Source organism: Telmatherina bonti, assembly GCF_933228915.1.
Source record: "Telmatherina bonti genome assembly, chromosome: 18".
NCBI classification, from domain to species: domain Eukaryota; kingdom Metazoa; phylum Chordata; class Actinopteri; order Atheriniformes; family Telmatherinidae; genus Telmatherina; species Telmatherina bonti.
The window spans coordinates 26,333,195-26,346,393 of record NC_136616.1 but is presented as its reverse complement, the minus strand read 5'-3'; positions in this window follow the sequence as shown (position 1 = coordinate 26,346,393).

The following is a 13,199-nucleotide window of genomic DNA, read 5'->3' as shown; positions in this document are numbered from 1 at the left end:
TATATTAATCACAACAGCATGGCTTGACAGGTGAAAAACTGATCTGCCTGCAGTCCACACCTTTTTGCAAACAGAAAATCTTTGGGATATAATGAAATATAAAATTAGACCAATTATCCAAGACGGTTGAGCAGCTAGAATCCTTCATCAACAACAATGGAAAAGCATTTTTGACCTAAAACTCCCAAACTGGTCTCGTCATTTCACAGACATTTATGGTTGTTAAAAGAGGACATGCTACATGGTGGTAAAAAATTACCCTCTTCATAACCCCCATTTCTTCTTTGAGATGTGTTGCTGCTTTCAAATTCATAATTACCCGGATCCTTCCAAAGACATTTTACCATGAAGTTGGTAAAATGTCTCATTTCGACATCTAATAAGTTGTTTATCTTTTACTGGGAATTAAATATGTGTTCATGAGATTTGCAAATCATTGGCCACTCTTATGTTCGAACATGGTGTTCTTTATGGACAATCCATGACGAGCACAGAAGTCTAATGACAAAACACCATTTGGATTCAGAGGGGGGGGGGGCATGCCTCCCAATCACTCCCCTCCAGGTCTCACTGTAATTGCCCACGTGAGCATTGAAGTCCCCCAGCAGAACTATGGAGTCCCCAAAAGGAGCACCCTCCAACACCCTCCAAGGACTCCAGAAAGGGTGGGCACTCTGAACTGCTGTTTGGTGCATAAGCACAGACAACAGTCAGAACCCATCTCCCCACACGAAGGCAGAGGGAAACTACCCTTTTGTCCACCGGGGTAAAACCCAATGTACAGGCACCAAGCCGGGGGCTAATGAGAATGCCCACACCTGCTTGGCGCTTCTCACCATGAGCAACTCCAAAATTGAAGAAGGTCCCTCTCAAGGTTACTGGTTCCAGAGCCCAAGCCATGCATCTAGGTGAGTCCAACTATATCTAGCCGGAACTGCTCAACCTCGCGCACAAGCTCAGGCTCCTTCCCCACTAGAGAGGTGACATTCCACGTGCCTAGAGCCAGTTTCTGCAGCCGGGTATTGGAACACCAGTGTCCCCGCCTCTTGCTGCCACCCAGCTCACATTGCACCCGGATCCTCACGCAGATGGTGAGCCCACGGGAGGTGGGACCCATGTAACCCTTTCGGGGTGAGCCCAACCGGGCCCCACAGGCAAAGGCCTGGCCACCAGATACTAGCTCTCATGCCCCATTCCCAGGTCTGGCTCCAGAGGGGGGCCCCGGTGACCCACGTCCAGGCAAGGGAACATTTATGCTGGTGGTTGTACTCCTCATAGAGGTCTGTGCATGACATTTGCAAATTATTGCATTCTGTTTAAGAGTGTTCATGTATACACCTGGGATCAGAACTCCCTGGGCCGCAGTTCGATGATCAATTTTGTTGTCGTATCATTGGACCTGCGGCCACATGCCTTGGACACTCTGGTGAAGAGGGGACGGAGCTGTCAACTGATCACCACCTGGTGGTGAGTTGGCTCAGATGGTGGGGGAGGAAGCCGGTCAGATCTGGCAGGCCCAAACGTGTTGTGAGGGTCTGCTGGGAACATCTGGCAGAGTCCCCTGGCAGAGTCCCCTGGCAGAGTCCCCAGAACTTTAACTCCCACCTTCAGCAAAGCTTGAACCATGTCCCAAGTGACGCGGGAGACATTGAGTCAGAATGGGCTGTGTTCCATGCCTCTATTGTTGAGGCTGTCGGCCGGAGGTGTGGCCGTAAGGTCGTTGGTGCCTGTTGTGGCAGTAATTCCAGAACTTGTTGGTGGATACCAGCAGTGACGGATCCGGTCAAGCTGAAGAAAGAGTCCTATCAGGCCTTCTTGGCCTGTGGGACTCTGGGGGCAGCTGATATGGAACCGACAGGCTAAGTGACATGCGGCTTCGGCTGTCGCCAAAGCAAAAACTCGGGTGTGGGAAGAGTTCAGCGAGGCCATGGAGAAAGACTTCCGGGTGGCTTTGAGGCGATTCTGGTCCACCATCTGGAGGGGGAAGCAGTGCTCCATCAATACTGTGTACAGTGGAGACGGGGAGCTGTTGACCTCAACTTGGGACGTTGTGGGTTGGTGGAGGGAATCCTTCGAAGACCTCCTCAATCCTACCAACACGTCTTCCGATAAGGAACCAGAGCTGGGGGACTCAGGGGTGGACTCTCCTATCTCTGGGGCTGAAGTCGCTGAGGTGCTTAAAAAACTCCTTGGCGGCAAGGCCCTAGGGGTGGATGAGATCCACCCGGAGTTCCTTAAGGCTCTGGATGCTGTGGGGCTGTCCTGGCTAACACATCTCTGCAGCATCGTGTGGACATCAGGGACAGTGCGTCTGGATTGGCAGACTGGGGTGGTGGTCCCCCTTTTTTAAGAAGGGGAACCGGCGGGTGTGTTTCAATTACAGGGGAATCACACTCCTTAGCCTCCCTGGTAAGGTCTATTCAGGGGTCCTGGAGAGGAGGGTAGTCGAATCTCGGATTGAGGAGGAGCAGTGTGGTTTTCATCCTGGTCATGGAACAGTGGACCAGCTCTATTCCCTCTTTGGGGTCCTGGAGGGGACATGGGAGTTTGCCCAACCAGTCTACATATGCTTTGTGGATCTGGAAAAGGCGCTCAACCATGTCCCCCGGGGGCTCCTGTGGGGGTTACTCCGGGAGTATGGGGTACCGGATCCCTTGTGCGAGCAGTCTGGTTCCTGTACGACAGGTGACAGAGCTTGGTTCGCATTGCCAGTAGTAAGTCGGATTTGTTTCCTGAGTGGGTTGGACTCCGCCAAGGCTGCCCTTTATCACCGATATCATAACTTATATGGACAGAATTTCTAGGCGCAGCCAAGGTGTTGAGGGGATCCGGCTCGGTGGCCTCAGGATTGGGTCTCTGCTTTTTGCAAATGACATGGTCCTGTTGGCTTCGTCTGGCCGTGATCTCCAGCTCTCACTTGAGTGATTTGCGGCCGAGTGTCAAGTGGCTGGGATGTGAATCAGCACCTCCAAATCTGAGACCATGGTCCTCAGCCGTAATAGGGTGGATTGCCCTCTTCGGGTTGGGAGTCAGGTCTTGCCTCAAATGAAGGAGTTTAAATATCTTGGGGTCTTTTACACGAGTGAGGGAAGGATGGAGCGCGAGATTGACAGATGGATCGGTGCGGCATCTGCAGTAATGCAGACTCTGCGCTGGTCTGTCATGGTGAAGAAGGAGTTGAGCCAGAAGGCAAAGCTCTCGATTTACCAGTCGATCTACGTTCCTACCCTCACCTATGGTCATGAGCTGTGGGTCGTGACCAAAAGAATGAGATATTGTATACAGGCAACTGAAATGAGTTTCCTCCACAGGGTGACCGGGCTCTCCCTTAGAGAAAGGGTGAGGTACTCTGTAATCTGGTAGGGGCTCAGAGTAGAGCCGCTGCTCCTCCGCATCAAGAGGAACCAGTTGAGGTGGCTCGGGCATCTGGTCAGGATGCCTCCTGAACGCCTCCCTGGTGAGGTGTTCCAGGCACGTCCCTCTGGGTGGAGACCCCGGGGAAGAACCAGGATAGGCTGCACGGATTATACCTCTCAGCTGGCCTGGGAACGCCTCGGGATCCACTCTGCAGAGTTGGCAAATGTGGCTGGGGAGAGGGAAGTCTAGGCTTCCCTGCTTAGGCTTCTGCCTCCGCGACCCGACCCCGGATGAGCGGTAGAAGATGGATGAATGGATGGATGCATTCTGTTTTGGAAGTTATTTAACAATTTTAATTTATGAAGTCTTTAAATGTGATCAACTTTTTTATTTGCTATATGAAAGAATTTTACTTTTTGGCTTTCAGACAAATAGAAATGACCAACCTGAAGGTGTCGCCTTACCAAAAGTCTAACTTTATAGTAAGAACATTTCACAAATAAATGAATGCCAGAATGCAACGTTGTTCCCCCCTCACATTAACATAAAAAACATTCCTATGAGGCAAAATTACATAGTAAAATGCAATTCTTTTGTCTTGTCCCATTCCCAATTTGGTCTCGGACCAGACTTAGAAAAATGATTTATTCTTTTAAAACAAACACATTCTGCAGGGTGAGGGTACAAACTGCAAATTCTTGTTTGCTTCATCCACCAGTTATGTTCTCTAACCTCCATCAAGGGTAAATGATAATTAAAAGAGAAACCAATACCATAAAACTTTAAATTAAACTCTACATTTTCCATACCACTTCATCATTTAGCTTGTCTGGAGCTTTTAATTGTATGTTTGGTCCAAAATATTTGGGTAAAGTGAAACTTGGGTGATTTCACACTCTTACATCACCATCTAGTGGTCATTCTACCACTTAAAAAAACCTGCGGCTCTTTTCTACTTTTCAAGACAGCTTTATAGGTTAAACAAGACAGAGAAGTCAGGCGTAAGAAAAATGTATTGATGTTATTACAGCAAATTGCCAAAATTTCTCATGAATTCGGGTAATACAAAGCTTGAATAATTCATTATCATGCAATTATTGAATCAGATTCTCTAGAACTGCATCTCCCTATTATTGTGTGTGTGTGTGTGTATATATATATATATATATATTTTTTTTTTTATATATATATATATATATATATACACACACAAGAAAGCTGTACTCTGTCGTTCACAGCTCTTTTTTTTTATTTTTCATTTTATTCTCCATAAATACTTGTCAGACTGCATGACTGGAATCAAAGAAAAACAAACAAACAAAAAAAGATACTCGTACGGGTCGGAAATTTTGTCTCGGAAAAATTTTTTTGTGTCTTTTGCTGGAACACGTGGTAGCGTGGCCGAGCGGTCTAAGGCGCTGGATTAAAGCTGGGGAACATTCGGCCAGGTAAGATGGGGAAGAAGGGGGGAGAGGGGGGAAGAAGGAAAAAGAGGGGAAAGGAGGAGAAAAGGGAGAAAGGAGGAAAAATGAAGAAAAAATGTGGAAATTTCTGGGACATAAACACATGTCTAGTGGCCTGGAGATGTTTTTACATGTTGACCCAGGTCTGTCTTGCAGTGAACGGGATTTGAACTCGCAACTAGGTGCTGGGCCTGCATTGAAGATCACGTGACATGGCCTCCGTCAGATGACGCGGAGAATACAATTGATGTGAAGTAAACCTGATATGTTTTTATATTGAGGGTTATCTTTTTGCAGACACACGCATCTGAAATTGTAAATATGAAGTAGTGAAAATATTTCAACACCTCATTTACTCATCTATTAATGTAATTCTGCATTTAGCTCTAATTCAATGGTAATTTCTGTTAATATTTCTTTTTTTTCTCTTTCTCAAAAAGGAGCTGAGGAACCAGAAGCGATGCAGAACAGGGAGTCATGGCAGGATTTCAGTGGCTGACCTTTTTTAGAATTTATTAACCTGTTAAAAGTCCATTTTTATTGGCATGAAAAAAATAACATTGTGTGTGTTTATAAAATATTGTAGTTAATAGAATGTAAGGAACCTGTTCTGTATATGGAATACACACACACACACACACACACACACACACACACACACACTATATAAATATAAATAACAAGAGCCTTTATATCGGTATGATATGTGTGTATATTTGTGTAGTGGCACTTCGTTTCTCTTCTTTACCACCACTTTGAAGTCAGTCTAGCAACTTTGTATTTATATTATTATAATAATAATTTTAGATATTTATAATAACATTAGATATTCAGATGTGAATTGAATTGTAATAAAACATTTTTTTCTTACTAGTCTTGATTTCATTTACATAATTACTCATAATCACCACAATAAACATGTCAAACTCACTGTTTAATGTTCAGTCATTAAAAACAATAACATTGCTTTTGAATAAATACCAAAACAAAAAATTAAAACTATTTACAATCAATTTACAACTAATACTGTGCTGTTTAATCTTACTCTTAACTTTTACAAAAATATAATAAAAAAAACAATTTTAAAAATGAGAATATGTACAACAACCACAACTATTTACAATTACTGTACAGCAAGTACTTTAACTTGTATTGAGGATACTTCCTCTGGTTTCATCCTAGTTGTGTCCACTTGAAACTGTACAGAAGGTTCACAATAAAAAGGTTTTAAAATGTTTTTAAAACAGATATATAATTAAAAAGGAGCAAACAACACAAGTTACTATAACACTTAACTACAAACTATATACATCTATTTACAAAGTGCTTATTTCTGCCCCTTCCTCATCTCCTCCAGCCACTGTTCCTTTGTCAGGCTTTCAGACTGGGGGCAGTAGACCCTCCCACGGTAGTGGCTATGTCCAGTCTCTGCTGTGCGAAAGAGGCCACACTTCTTGCAGGTGTTTGCCTGCACAGTCCTCTTGTATGGCCTCTTTGTTGTTGGTTGCTGGGTTGTGGCCTGCATGGTTGAAGGCATGACAACCTGATAGAAGAAAACAGGTTGTCCTGCCTGTGTGAGGCCCTGGTGAGGAATCCCAGGTGCTGGGGCTGCAGGGGCTGCAGGAGCTGCAGGGGCTGCTGGGCCTGGGAAAGCACCTGGTGCCACTGACAACTGCCTCTTCACACCGCCTTTTGGAAGGATGGTGCATGGTGCCTGCCTTTGCTTAGCCTGGCCAGCCGTACTCTCTGGCAGCCGGTACTGATGTTCATCCTGTGCTGGCACAGGATAAGAAGGCAGCGGTCTTGCGTCCATCAGTGGTTCCTCAGCTACTGCAATCTCTGAGGGTACACCAGTTCCCTGAAGCAGGACAGAAAGCTCCTGCTTTTTCTGTCTGCCATTGTGCCACTGAATCAGAGTGTTCTGGTTGACCTCCACAAGCTGCATGTCTGTTCCCTGCATGACCCGGGCATTACCAACAACCAGCTCCCTGATTTTACGGTAGTCCCTAATAATTAAGGACCACCTTGACTCTGCTCCTTTGCCTTTTCTTTTGGGGGCTGGATGCAGACCACACAGTCTGATGAAAATGGTCTCCACCAACCTGCAGCAGTCAGGCCATTGTGCAGGTGCACTACTTGCACCTAGCACGCAGCGGATTGTGCTCTCCACACCTGGTGTTTTTGAGGGCTTCTTTGGGGTTCGGAAGCGTCCACTCAGAAGTCTGTCTTGGTGCCGCGCTGAATAAACAACCCGCTGCTTGTCCCCTTCGCTCAGGTTCTGCCAGAGTCCTATAATTTGGTCCGCCTGCAGGTTGCTGAGATAGAGAGAGGTCTGCTCCCGAAGCCCAACCAAGTACTCAGCAAGTCTGTCCACATGCTGGTATCCAGGCACATTCTGGTCATCAACAGCCTGCTAAAATCATTAAGCAGAAAACAGAAAATAGTTTAAAACCTTTTAACAGTTTTAGTTTCAATATACGTCAACATGCAGAATGTAGAAAACAGCAGTGAATAACTGTTACTGACCACAGTTTCTTCAGAGGTGTCCCCAGCCTCAGAGATGCTGGGAGCCAGTGGGGAGGAGGTGCCAGGAGCCAGTGGGGAGGAGGTGCCAGGAGCCAGTGGGGAGGAGGCGCTGGGAGCAAACAGGGAGGAGGTGCCAGGAGCCAGTGGGGAGGAGGCGCTGGGAGTCAGTGGGGAGGAGGCGCTGGGAGCTGCTGTAGAGGAGATGCTGGGAGCAGGCTGAACCTCTATATCCAGCACTGTGGGGTCATCTGTGAGGTCAGAAAAACCCTCATCGTCCTCATCTGCCGCCACATCATGCTCCTCCACCAAGCGGGCAGTCTCCTCTGAGTCCGGGTTCATGTCCTGCAGGGCCTGACCAGTCTGCCGGAACAGATACTGCACTCCTATGAGCTCACCTGAGACACAAAAACATAAATAAAGCAAAATGCAGATTGGAATGAGTAAAAACCAATCAGCTCATCAGAATCATAAAATACATTAAATATAAATATAAATTTCCCCCCTCAGCAACACAGTTTTTCTGTGAGGAGCTGTCAGAGAGATGCAGCTTTGTACTTTTCCTTTGGCAGGTCATTCTGTCATTACCTGTGTAACGTGAGGGTGGACAGAACTCTGGTGCCACCTTTCTGCCAAACAGCTTCTCGTAGTTCTGGTTGACAGAATGCAGCAGATCACCAGAGTAGCAGCACAAAGGAGACTTCTCAGTCGCCATGGCAGCAACGCGCCGGTCCTGGTTCCACCTGTGCAGACCTTCCAGCAGGTAAACCTGGAAATTCAGGCTGTTGGCACTGGTCCCTACAAGTACAATGAAATGCAACATGAAATATCAAAAGCATTTTTGACATAAACATCACATCAAATGAACAAACACGCATATAATAAGATACACATTTTAGTGTCACACACCTGGTATGAAGCGGTTTAGGTGCAGATGAAAAGACTCCAAGGAAGTAGAGCCTCTGGCACACCTAAACACCGGCAGCCGTACACCTCCCTTGGTCAGCTCTCCAGTTTTAATGTAGAGCGCAACACCTGGTGGATCTTGGATGCACTTTACATGCTTCTTCTGGACCCGCCAGATGTGCTCCATCCTCTCCTGATCAAACAGAGGAACGCCAAGGGAGTCGTTGCCACTGGACCCCATAAGTAAAGCAAACAGCTCCTCCAGCAGCTTAACTGTGGTGTCCACTCCTCGTGTCCTCCGTCTGCAGTGGAGAGCCAACTCCTCCCTGGTCAGGTGTCTGTTCACATCTGCAGATGACAGTCCCTGGTTCCGAAGCTGCTGGGCCTTGGCTTCACGCAACAGCGCTAAGTCAGCTGCATCCCACTCAAAAATGCACGCTGAGATGCGTGCCATGTAGAGTGGGTACAGCTGATGGGCATCAGTGGTGCATCCCAGGGCAAGCCGTCGCATAAAATGCCAGATGTCCAGCCGTACCAGAAGCTGAGGCCACCCGCTGAATCTAGCCTCCAGCTTTGTTGTCTCTGCAGCCTCAGCACAGCATCCACAGTCCACGTACAGGACAACAGGGGGATCCACACTGGCCTGCTGGTACCTCCTCACCAGGTCACCAGCCATCCTATCTAAACCAGCTCCCTCCTGAGCAGTCAGGACACTGATTAAAATCTGGCCATACTCATTACCCACAGAGGTGAGCCAGAGAGCTGTCCCTTTGGCTGTCCCAGCCAGCTTCTTTGTGATCTGAAGCACAAAACATGAACAGAGACACACAATAAGATGGAGACATGTAGAAATCCAGCTAGTGGTTTATTGAAGCCTATTTTGCAGAAAATAAGATGATTCAACCTTTTTTGTGGAGTCCATCTTCAGAATGGTGCCAAAGGTTGATGTAATGTGCGCCTTGATGTCCTCCAGCCTGGTCAAGATGTCCTGGCTGTAGACGGACAGAAGCCACCTGCAGCTGGGCACAACATCTGGCTTTGGAGGTTCCGGGAACTTTACAGGCAGCAATCCAGGGCGCTGGAGGAAGCTCATGCACTCCGTGGTGTACCGCGATACACGTTGGAGCCACTCCTCTGTGTGGTTCTCCCTCAGCTGTTTCAGTACCCGGGTTGGGCTGTTGCCAAGGCCCCTCTCCCGCAGAAGCCGAATCACCCTCACGTCACAGGCATACCTTGGTCACAGATAAATATATCAGTAAGAATGTACAGCTTTGACTTGAACATGGAAAAAGAGAAAAAAGACACTACTCACTTTTGAGTCATGATGACCCGAAATTCTGACCTGTGAGCCAAGTCCAGCTGTTGGAGGACAGCCTGGCTCCAGGACACATGAGAGGCTTTACACCTGGCACAAGTCAGCGTCTCAGTGACCATGGTGTACATGCGGTCTATGTCCAGGACCCGCCGTGCCCTCTTGTGCAGCCCTGCTCCTGTCAGCTGATGCCCAGCACAAGAAGGATTGGGGCAGACCACCTTAACCTTCCACAACTTGTAAGGCATCCAAACAAGTAGTGGATGGGCAAAAAAGCGGTCTGGGGAAGGTGCCTGGTGGTAGAGGTGACTCGGCTGAGGTGGGTAGTACCACAGCTTCAGGTTGTCCTGGAGTTCCAGTCTGCCCTTCGCCCCCATCCTAAACAAAGCTTTGGATATCCACCTATGGTCTTCAGGTGGAAAGCCCTCTGCCCACAAACGGGGAAGCTGAGGAGTTGCAGCAGGAAAACAATGTGTAACTATACTTAGTTCTGGTAAAATACACTGCTGCAAAAGTATTCGTGTTTAAAGCACAGTGCTAGAACACTTACTGACACAGGAGCAGCCACTGGTGTCTCAGCTGGTACTGCTGGTGCCTCTGTTTGGGAGCCTACGGCCTGTATGAAGTTTAAGAATCAGATATTAAAATCTACAGGATAAATCTCTAATCCTGTACATTGAATGAAGTCTAGAACTACAGATGCTCGAGCTGAAAATGTAATCACTCACTGATATGGCAGTGCTGACTGGAGAAGCAGGTGTCTCCTGGCGTTCTGTGACCTGTTTCTATAAAACAGAGTCTAAGTCACATGTATTAACAACACACTTTTACACAGTTGACTTTTGAACCCCCTTTACCTGTGTCACTTTCCTGGCCATGGCAAGGTTTGGCTTTGCAGCTGCGCTAAGTGAACCACCATATCTTGGTTTGGTAAACTGAAAGTTAAGAAGCAAAAGACTGTATAAAGACAAGCCATTTGATGAATCTATTGATAGTACATGTAGGAGCAACAACAACTAAATACCATAGACAAATTCAGTGGTGGTCGCTGTTTGTGGCCTTCAGCTCCCTTCATTTGTGTCAGCCCAGCAGACTGGGCAGCACCTGCAGCTGAAGTCTGTGACATCAGGGCACCCTGGACAGCAGGAGCTGGCTGGACAGCAGAAGCTGACTGGACAGCAGGAGCTGGCTGGACAGCAGAAGCTGACTGGACAGCAGGAGCTGGCTGGACAGCAGAAGCTGACTGGACAGCAGAAGCTGACTGGACAGCAGGAGCTGGGTGCTGTTTAATGGCAAAGTAGGTTTAACACTGGTCACTTTGTGATGTCATATTTGTACTATACTACAAAACTACTGTGTTTTTCGCCTACCATCTGGATGTGGAATCCACACACACATTTCCTCACACTACCAAACAGGGACGTCTGCCCATGCTGCATCATTGGACATTTCTCAATCTAAAAAGAACATTTGAAGATTTATCTCCATGTCATTCAGTTGTGTGTGTTGTAGCAGAAACCATTTTGAATTTTTACTTAATCAAATATTTATTAATGTGTGAAAATCCGGTTTATGCTGTTGCATTTAGTACAAATTAAGTATAAAAGTAAACACCTGATAAAGACACACATACCCTCTGATACAGCCCGTACCACTTCTTCTGTCTGGGTGCTGGCCTGTTGCCCTCACCTGGAGGCCATGATCCTGTGGAGGCGAAGCTCTTGAGGCGTGCCATCCAGACAGTGTCGGGCATTGCTTTGTGGGACTTCGATGCCTTTGGTTGAAGATGATTTAAAAGTAAATGGTAACAACATAAGAGCTTATCAAGCCTATACAAAAACTAAAAGAATAAAAACCCATAATGATTATGATGAGACACTGTCCTCAATGACTAGACCTAACGTCTGGTAATGATTAGGTAAAATACTCCAAAATATGTCCAACCACTCAATCACCTCAAGCCTGGTTAATAATATCTGGGACTTGTTATTAGTAAATATGATTTAAAAAAAAAAAAGCTCTGTCAGACAGGCCAGTTGTCAATCAGCAGCTCCTATATGGAGGATTGTGGATATATTATTACTACTGGCTTTAATATGGTCTTTAGTTTGTTATCTTGTATGACCTTCAGCTTCCTGTTTGGTCCCAGTACTGATATATTCTATATGTTGAGAAATTTTGATGGGTTTGTTAAAGTACTTCATAGACAAAAGTTAGCTTGGCATGGTTATCCAACAGGACTAACATACTGACCCGAATACAGGACAGTACTGATTATAAAATGACCCCTATTTTCCCACTTTTTTTTTAACGCGGTAGTTTATGCCGACGACCATATATGATGATGGTTAATCCCCATGACGTGATTTTTATTTTAAATGTCTTAAGAAGCCGAGGGCGAGAATGAATAGGACATGACTGAAAACAAAGCCACGTCTAACATAACCTCGGTGTAATAAGCACGTAAATAATATTTTATAGACCAAAGTTATCTTAGCTTTAATAGCTAACAACTTGGTTAATCCCACATATGAAACGTTTTTCATCGACTCGCTCGGGAAATGGGAATGGGAAAAAAAAGACACGACTGTGAAACCAATGTCGAGTAACATCGGCGTAAAACCGGGAAATTTTTATTTTTACACATCGATGTACATCATACAGCATTTTCATGAATGAGCCGATACTTACCATGTCGCTAAATAGACCGCTTTCACTCGTAAATTTTTGTTCACTCCGACTGTTCCCAAGAACTTCCAATTTACATACGGATTTAACCTTCGACCTCCCGTAACCTTTACCTTCATTAAACATTTTACATTGCGATACGTAACTTTCACGACGTCATTGGCCGTCAGCTTTCAACATTTCTCCAACGTGATTGGTCGGCAACTTCAACATTTTCAACATTTCTTGAACGTGATTGGCTAGAATCTTCAACATTTTCAACATTTCTTGAACGTGATTGGCCGGCAACTTCAACATTTTCAACATTTCCCCCGGACCATTCTTCGGCAGCTGGCGCTCTAAGGCTCCAGTCTCTTCGGGGGCGTGGGTTCGAATCCCACCGCTGCCAGCATTGTTTTTGTTTTACACTTATACACAATTAATTACACAAATTTACTCAACATGGTGGTAAATTCATGCACATTGTAATTTAAATGTAAATGTATGATAGCAGCTTTTTTATTTTTATTTTTATTTTATTTTTTTTAAGTAAAATAACTATGCTTCTTTATTGAAAAAAAAAACCTCAGTTTTTAAAAGAACAGATAGATAGATAGATAGATAGATAGATAGATAGATAGCAATGCCAGACCGCTTTCCAAGAAGTAACACGAACTCTGTTGGCAAAGTAAAAACAAATACATCCATAAAAAGTTAATTCAAACATACAACAAATGGGCAATATCTATGAAAAGGACATAAGTTAACGAGCAAAACACTTCCCCAGCAATAGCAAAATTCACTTTCTGCAAGTTTCTATCAGTGTCTCAAAAGTCCGAGTCGAGGAGAAATACGTGAATGCAGCATAATTGGACGCAACGGAGAGGAGGAAAGAAAGGGGGCAAGGAAGGAGCTGTGATGATTTCAGCCTCTAGGTCTTGGCGCGAATCCGACTTGCACTGAAATAAAAG